At 39.7% G+C, this 9,417-nt stretch overlaps 1 pseudogene; it reads left to right on the forward strand.

The window, feature by feature from the left end:
• Window positions 1–8,567: 8,567 nt before the first annotated feature.
• On the forward strand, window positions 8,568–9,056 carry LOC122745591 (annotated as a pseudogene).
• Window positions 9,057–9,417: the final 361 nt, after the last annotated feature.

The raw sequence follows: 9,417 nt of genomic DNA on the forward strand, positions 1-9,417 counted from the left end.
AAAAAAATCCTACTACAGGAATTCAGAAAGAAGAAATTTAAGTACCAATCAAGTTAGAGACAGGATCACACATTTTATTTTTTGATCCTGCCATCAATCCTGTGAGGCAAGTACTGTGAAGTACTTGAGACCCAGAAAGATTAAGTGTTTTGATCTCCCTCATTTAGATGGTTAAGAGGCAGAATTCAAACCCGGGCCTTTCTCTGAGTGTAACATGACTGCCATTAAGCTGTACTGCTTCCTGTGGTTCCTGGTTCTACCACTTAGTACTATAATTGCCCCTGTTTCTACAGCCTTAGAATTATTAATATTTTATTAGAATATTTTAGGATAAAGCACTGGCCCTGGATTCAGGAGAATCTAAGTTCAAATCCGGCCTCAGACACTTGACACTTACTAGTTGTGTGACCCTGGGTAAGTCACTTAACCCTCATTGCCCTGCAAAAATAAAAAGAATATTCTGGTCTTTTAAATACGTGATTAAAGAAAGGTTTACTTCATTCTTCAATATGACCTTAGAATTCTTGAAGCCAAAAAGGTTTTCTGTAGGAATATCACTACCTTTGTATAATGGTAGTCAATGGAAATAGGATTCACTGAACAAAATTCGTTTTCCAGTAAACTTTTCAGGAATGCATTTGTCTCACACATTGAGGGGGGGTATTTATAGTTATACTGTATGGGCTTGACCTGAGAAATAGCAGGAGTTTTCTTCATAAAGAATCCTATCCTGTTTCTCTCCAAAATACCCAAGAATGGGGCAGCTAGGTGGTACAGTGGATAAAGCACCAGCCCTGGAGTCAGGAGTACTTGAGTTCAAATCCGGCCTCAGACACTTGACACTTACTAGCTGTGTGACCTTGGGCAAGTCACTTAACCCCCATTGCCCCACCGAAAAAAAAAATACCCAAGAACTAGAGGTGAAAAATAGAGGGCCCAGCCTCCACCTAGTCCTTTTTGAAGCCTGTAGCAAAGCTCATCCAGATGCTGGTGGGATAGATGATTGATAGAAGGAAATGGAGTAACATTTATTAAATGCTTACTATGTGCAAAGCCCTTTGCTCAGCTCTGGGAAGACAAATAGAAAATCTAGACAATCCCTGTTCTCAAGGATCTTGCATTCTAATGGGGAGGGAGACAACAAAAAGGAAAGTTCGGGTTCATGTTCAGTTTATTCAGATGGGCAGGCCAGGTGGCACTCGGGCAAGGACAGTAGCAAGGCAGATGACAAGGCCTTGGAGGATTTTTGAGGAGTAACTGCAAGGCGGATGGTCCTCTACAAGATAAGATGATAGTAGGCTCATGGGTTCGATTAGAATGTGACTCTAGACTGCCTCCAGCAGGGGTGGAGCTTCAGCAGGCAGCTTCCTGCCAACAGGGAGTGTCTTAAGCCTGATGGCGGTGGGACAATGAGGCAGTGAGGGTTAGCTGAGGAAGGGAACGGTTTCATTCAATGGCAACAGTCTCTCTTCCTACCATGCACTGGTCCCAGGCTCCCCTTCGAAAGTAAGGGAATGGTGGGAAGGGAACTCTGAGTGTGGCCTTGCAGATAAGACCCTGAAACAAGGACCTCAAGGATATTTAGGTCCAAAAGATTCTTGGCAACCTGGAATTGTGGGGAAAGTTCTGAGCTCAGGCCTAGAAAAGCAGGATTTGAATCCTGTCTCTGTTGTTGTATGTACATATGCTATATGTTTGTGTATATTTTGTTGTTGTTAGTCATTTTTCAGTCATGTCTGACTCTTGGTGACCCCCATTTGGGGTTTTCTTGACAGAGATACTGGAGGGGTTTGCCATTTCTTTCTCTAGCCTATTTTACAGATGAGGAAACTGAGGCAAGCAGGGTGAAGTGACCTGCCCAGGGTCACACAGCGCGTGTCGGAGGCCACATTTGAACTTGGGAGGATGAGTCTTCCTTACTTCAGGCCTGGTACTCTATTCACTGCACCACCTAGCTCTCCATATGGTTAAACTAGATGACCTCCAAGGTCTCTTCCTGCTCTAAATCTATTATCCCATTGTGGCCAAGACTTTAAGACCACTCTCCAGCAGCTTGGGTCCTCAAAAGATGATTACTACTTCTCCCTTCAGGATTTTAAGGGTAATTCTAGGAGTCTGAGAGTTTTCTAGTATAATAATTAATGAACCCCCACTGAGGTAATTCCCCAATATCATTTTTTTTTTTTTTGGTGAGGCAGTTGGGGTTAAGTGACTTGCCCAGGATCACACAGCTAGTAAATGTCAAGTGTCTGAGGTCGGATTTGAACTCAGGTCCTCCTGAATCCAGGGCCAGTGCTTTATCCACTGAGACACCTAGCTGCCCCCCCCATATCATTTAAACCAGTTTATAACTTCCCCAATATCAATTAGCCTGTTAGCATCAATTAGCTTTTTAAAGGGATATTTCCTGGGAAACTATAGCAAGGAATGAAGTACAATGCCATCTTCCCCAAAGTCTGGGACTTGCTCCTGGATTGTGAACTGCCTTGATGTTTTATCCAATCTCCCCTCTCCATCCCCCCAAGGCCATTCAAACACATTTCTTGTGTAGCTTTGCCTCATTTCATCCAATGGTTCAAAGCATTTCATTCTTTCCCAATTTGATTAACCAGGTTGATTATACATAGCTTATGCCTTTGATTGATTCAATCGTAGTATCTAGGAATTGTTTGCACCTATTTTATATTTTTGTTTGATTAGGGAATTCAATCAAAGAGGCGTTCTCACTTGGAAAAGTATCAGGGCATAGAACAGCTTGTTAGTTACTTTAATTGGAATGGGGATGATTGATTGAATGAAGAAGTCAGGCCTTCTGTTTGATAGGGTGGACCCCCCCCACACACTCTTACAGTATGATATAGCAGAGAAATTACACTAATTAGCTATGCACTGTGCTATCCTTTGATGGGTCTGCTTTACACAGGTATCCTTTACTATGGAGAAATTCACACCACAGAATTTAAAATTTAAAAAAGAAAATCAGTAAGTTGAAATACGCTCACACTGACTGAATTCTTCAAGCAATGGACTTTGTCCCTGGTAGAACATAATGTCTTCTAGTAGACTATAAGCACATTGAAAGCAAAACCGTTTTTAAAAAAATACTTTTTATTTTTATTTCATTTTCACCTCTGTATCTCTAGCATCTAATGCAGCACCTTCTATATAGCAAGCACTTAATTATAACATCTCACATGTAAACAAGAAGGCCCTACAGATATAACATGCCCCCAAAAGATTACCCAGGCTCATGGCACTTTGTGGATCAGACATATTTCAGGTTTCTCTAAACAGGACTACTTGTCAATCATTGATACATCTTGTCTCTCCACACTGACACATCATTCTGGTAGATCCAAGCCATTAGCATTAGCAAAAATCATAGTAAAATGAAAAATAATTAGTGGCATATATCATAAAATGCAACATGTCCATCACTTTCCAGATCTGACCACACACACACATCTCCCTTTTCCAGGTTGGAGGCTGTTTCCTCTCTCTTGAATCTCTTGGGTTCTGGGAAAATCAAATAGAAGGTCAGTCCCTTTTAAATCTGTTATCTCCCAGCTCAGCAGGAGAGAGTCTCAAGCAGTTTAACAGGTTTCGATGCAGGAACTTTTAGTGATGATCTTGGTCACACCTGCATGGTTCAGCAGAATCTCCAGCTCTGGGGTTTCAGAATTGTGCATCGGTACTCAGAAACACCACTATTGAAAAGAGGAACTGCTTAAATGTCCCCGAGGCTAATGCCTACCTGGAACAAGTTGAAAGGGACAGTCAGGGCTACAGGAGGGTTGTAGCTCCAACCCTCATTTTTTCTCTTCCTTCTCCTTCCACATCCTTGCACTGTCTCTGCCTCCTGTCTCACATCTGTACCAAGGTGGGACTTTAAGTTAACCAGAAGTTCTTTCCGGTACTCTCCATGAAAATACAATCCCCAGGGTTCCAGGACTTTATCCAAAGAGACACATTTATAGCATCAGGGAATCACAGATAATCCCCAACATAATAAGTGTTTGTTTCATGAACTGAATTGTTGGTTTGGACTCGGGGAAATAACTAATCTTTTCTCTCTTCTTTAGTACTCCTAGGCATTCTTATTCCTCTTTTTTTTCTTTTTGTTTTTTTTTGTCTTTATTTAAAATTTTTTCAATCATAAAAGTATTTTATTATTTTCCAGTTACATGTAAAGATAGTTTTCAACATTCTTGTCCTCTTTCTTTTTTTTTTGGGGGGGGGAGCAATGAGGGTTAAGTGACTTGCCCAGGGTCACACAGCTAGTAAGTGTCATGTGTCTGAGGCTGGATTTGAACTCAGGTCCTCCCGAATGCAGGACCAGTGCTTTATCCACTGAGTCATCTAGCTGCCCCTTGTCCCTCTTTCAACAAGAAGTTCATTATCTCCTTCAACAAGAGCACCTGGAAAGGTATGAAATGTTTACTATCCATCTCCTAGAGCCTGACCAGAATCCCTTCCAAAATAGCCAGAACCAATTAAATTGTATACAAGTGGGACTGGGGGGAGGGTTCTCAGGGAATGGGGTTCCTTCCTTTCTGCCCAATGGCTTCCATTTCATATCTCATTTGTAATGAACTAAAGCTGATGAAAGTCAGTTTGGTGGCTCAAGTCTGAGAATGGAATCAAGTAAAGGTGCTTGTAATCCATCGAACAGTTAACAAAAGGAGACCTGCTAGCCATAGCAGTGGAAGGATATTCACTGAGGCTAGAGTTGATTTACTTGAGAGACACTTTCCAGTGCCCCTGTGGATCATGCTTCTAAAAATGAAGTTGATACATTATCTTCAAAATTAGTAGAAATATTATGAAGTTAGGTTTTTTTATTTATTTTTTGTTACATTTTTAAGTTCCAAACTGTCTCTCGCCCTTCCTCCTCCCTCCTCCCTCCCCCACACTAGAGAAGGCCACCATTTGACACAGATATATGTGTGTATATGTTCACATATCTATAGGAATACACATATGTGTGCATGTACAGTACACATACATATATTGTGCATATGCACACCTATACATACACATGCATGCACACATGCACACTATACTCTGAACGCTTCTACTTAGCATTTCTTTCTCTGGAGGTGGATAACACCTTCCTTCATAAGTCCTTTATAGTTGATTTGAATATTTGGAATACCCAGAATAGCTCAGTTGTTTAGTTATTCTTCGAACACTATTGCTATTACTGTTTATAACATTCTCATGGTTCTGCTTGTTTTACTCTTCATCATTTCATGCAAGTCTCCATGTCTTTTAGACTAATTTTTTTAAAACGAAGAAACTATCGTAATATGACAAATGAACCATGATCTCAAGGATCTTATTTTGGGGAAAGATGATCCTTTTTTTTTGGTTAATAACATCTGTGTTTGTTTTCTTTAATACTTTTATGACAGAGGAAATGTTATAATAAAGATTGGATATAAAATCATTATATATTTTCTGTTTAAATGATATATTATCTCAAGAGTTTTAAATGTCCTCCATTTTCATCAAGGCATTGTTGAGATTGGTAAGAAATATCTACAAACATCAGTTGTGCCTGTGACAGTTCTTTTTCTTTCCACAATTATATAAATGTTAAGTTTTGTGACATAAACTCTGTCTTGGAGGTACCCTTATAAGTAATAAATGTTATTATCAAATGAATGTATGGGGTACTCAACCAGTCCATCTGTTTAGAAGAGTTTCATCAAGATAAATCCTGATATCAAATGGGGAAATGCCCCATACTGTCAGGAATGAAAACTCTACCTCATCAAAAGAACTGATGGAGTCTGAATGCATATCGAAGCATCCTTTTTAAAACAAAATTTTTTTCTTGTTTTTTTTTTGGGGGGGATTGTGTTTCCTTTCACAACATGACTAATATGGAAATATGTTTTGCATGACTCCACATATATAATCTATATAAAATTGCTAGCCTCAGGAAGAGGGAGAGGGAAGGAGAGAATTTGGAACTCAAAATGTTAAAAAAATAAATGTTAAAAATTGTTTTTACATGTAATCGAGGGAAAAATATTAAAATATTTTAAAAATCATCCTCAACTTCAAATAGCTGAAAAGTTTGTGGCAAGATTTTTGAATCTTGTTGAGGTATAAAAGACTTGTAACTAATTGTTTGATCCAAAAATTGTTGTTCAACCGTGTCTGACTCTTCATGACCCCATTTGGGGTTTTCTTAGCAAAGACACTGGAGTGGTTTGCCATTTTCTCTCCACCTCATTTTACAGATGAGGAAACCGAGGCAAACAGAGTTAAGTGACTTTCCCAGGGTCACAGTGAGGCCAGCTTTGAACTAACAAAGATGAGTCTTTTTGACTCCAGGCCTGGCACTTCACCACCTACTGCCTCTAATCAAAAAAGAAAGATCCCATTAAACCCTTAAATGTAGGTCCAGAAAACACTTTATGACTTGGTAAATTTATAAACCTTTCCACAGTAATATGTGAATCCTCTGTTAACCAGTATGTAGAATTGGTGCTCAGCTGTGCCATTAAGTTTAAACATTGCTTCATCGCTCAAAATGATCTTATTGACAAATTGTGGGTCCTCTACTAATTTGAACAAAAACCATTCATAAAATTTAACCCTTCCATCATAATCATCTTCATTCAGGGCATACACTAATCTTGAAATGAAGCTTTTTGAATTTTACCTTCTTTAAAATGCAATGATCAGGGGCAGCTAGGTGGCGCAGTGAATAAAGCACCAGCCCTGGATTCAGGAGTACCTGAGTTCAAATCTGGCCTCAGACCTTTGACACTTACTAGCTGTGTGACCCTGGGCAAGTCACTTAACCCCCATTGCCCTGCAAACAAAACAAAACAAAACAAAAAAACAACAACCAAAAAAATGCAAAGACCACTTAATTTGGCAATTTCTGTTTCAGTAGTAGCTTGTCAGACACATTTCCTTATTGATCCTAGAAATTATTTCATCCCCTCTTCTGATTTCCTGGGGCTTTATTTTAAGGTCTTTAAGACTTCATGATAATGGCAAGGAATTGGAAACTGAGGGGATCTCCATCAATTGGGGAATGGCTGAACAAGTTGTGGTATATGAATGTAATGGAATTCCATTGTGCTGTAAGAAACGATGAGCAGGTGGAGTTCAGAGAAACCTGGAAGGACTTGCATGAACTGATGATGAGTGAGATGAGCAGAACCAGAACATTATACACAGTATCAACAACATTATGTGTTGATCAACTGTGATAGACTAGATTCTTCTCACCAATCCAATGGTACAAGAAAGTTCCAAATGACTCATGATAGAAAAGGCTCTCCAAATCCAGGGGAAAAAAAAAAAAGAAATTGTGGAATATGGATGCTGATTGGACCAAACTATTTCTTTTGTTTTTGGTGCTATTGGTTTTCTGTTTTGAAGTCTTTCCTCTTTGCTCTGATTCTTCTCTTATAACATGACTAATGCAGAAATATGTTTAATGTTATTATGTATATATAACCTATATCAGATTGCCTGCTGTCTAGGGGAGGGGGGGAGGGAGGGGAAGGAGGGAGAAAAATTTAAAATTGGAAATCTTATATAAACAAATGTTGAAAACTATTTCTACATGTAACTGGAAAATAATAAAATACTTTCATTTTTTTAAAAAAAGACTTCATGATAGAGGTGGTATTTTAGATAAGCTCTGTTTTTTGGTTTGTTTGGTTTTTTGGACTTTTTTTTGGTGGGGCAATGGGGATTAAGTGACTTGCCCAGAGTCACACAGCTAGTGTCAAGTGTCTGAATCCAGATTTGAACTCAAGTCCTCCTGAATCCAGGGCCAGTGCTTTATCCACTGCGCCACCTAGCTACCTCCTTGAGATAAGCTCTGAAGGAAGCAGAGGTAAGGAGGAAGTGCATTCTAGGCTTGGAAGACAAAAGCACAGTGACTGGAGATGGATGGTGTGTTATGAGTAAAAGCAAGGCCAGTTTGGCTAGAATGAACTGTGAATAACAAGGCTAGAAAAGTAGGTTGGAACCAGGTTGAAAATTTATTTAAATACCAAACAGAAGAATTTGTATTTCATTCTAGAGGCAATAGGAAGCCTCTGCAGTTTCTTTTTTTCTTTCTTTCTTTTTTTTTTTTTTTTGCAGGGCGATGAAGGTTAAGTGACTTGCCCAGAATCACACAGCTAGTTAAGTGTCAAGTGCCTGAGGCTGGATTTGAACTCAGATTCTCCTGAATCCAGGGCTGGTGCTTTATCCACTGCACCACCTAGCTGCCCCACCTCTGCAGTTTCTTGAGAAGGGGAGGGATATGATCAGACTAATGCTTTAGGAATATCACTTGCTCATTTACTTGAAGGTTAGGTTGGAAAGGGGAGGCAAGAGAAACCAATTAGTGCAATAATTCCAACAAGAGGGTTGATGAGGGCTTGAACTAGTTTGGTGGCCACGTGAGTAAAAAGAAAGGGAGCTTTTTGGCTCCCAGCTCATGGTAGTGAAGGTGCAACTTCTTTCCGAAGACCTGAATCTGGGTTCATTTGACACAGGCAGCCACCCCACAGTATCTAGGCTGAGCCTCCACCTTCGTCACCTCCATGCCACCCAAGTTTGACCCTAATTAAATTAAAGTCGTGTTTTTAAGGTGTACAGGTGGTAAAGTTGGTGCCACATCAGCTCTGGCTCCAAAATTGGTCCTTTGGGTTTTTCTCCTAATAAGGTGATGACATCACCAAGACAGCTGGTGACTAGAAATGGCTAAAGATCACAATGAAACTTACCATTCTGAACAGACAAGCCCAGATTGAAGTTGAGCCTTCTGCTTCAGCTTTGATTACCAAAGCCCTACACCTCCTCTAGACAGAAAGAAGCAGAAAAATACTAAACACGGTGGAAACTTCAGTCTTGATGAGATTATCAACATTGCTTGACAGATGAGGCACCGATCCTTGGCAAGAGAGCCCTCTGGAACCATTAAAGAGATACTTGGAACAGCTCAGTCTGTGGGTGGCAACACTGAAGGCAAGTATCCTCATGATGTCATTGATGACATCAATAGTGGTGCTGTGGAATGCCCAGCAAGTTAAGCTACAAAAGAAAGAGACTATTACAATAAATTAAAATTTGACAACCAAAAAAAAAAAAGGAAAAATATGAGAATTGTTGTGGAGGTAAAATTCATCAGACCCGAGTTCAAATCCTTCCTCTGACAAAGACTTGTTGTGTTCTCATGGGCAAGTCACTTAACTTTCCAGCACCCCCAAACATCTCTCTAAAGTCTAAATTATAGGCAAGTTGACAGTCTGCATCAGTGGATGGAGCTGGGGTGGCATTGTCCAAATCAATGAAATCAGAGATTAGGCTAAAAAAAAAAATGATGCTCACTGCTGTTAATTTTTATTAAACAAATACATTCAAATTCGGATCACAATAGGTGAATAAATTTAC

Source organism: Dromiciops gliroides, chromosome 3 (assembly GCF_019393635.1).
Source record: "Dromiciops gliroides isolate mDroGli1 chromosome 3, mDroGli1.pri, whole genome shotgun sequence".
NCBI lineage: Eukaryota > Metazoa > Chordata > Mammalia > Microbiotheria > Microbiotheriidae > Dromiciops > Dromiciops gliroides.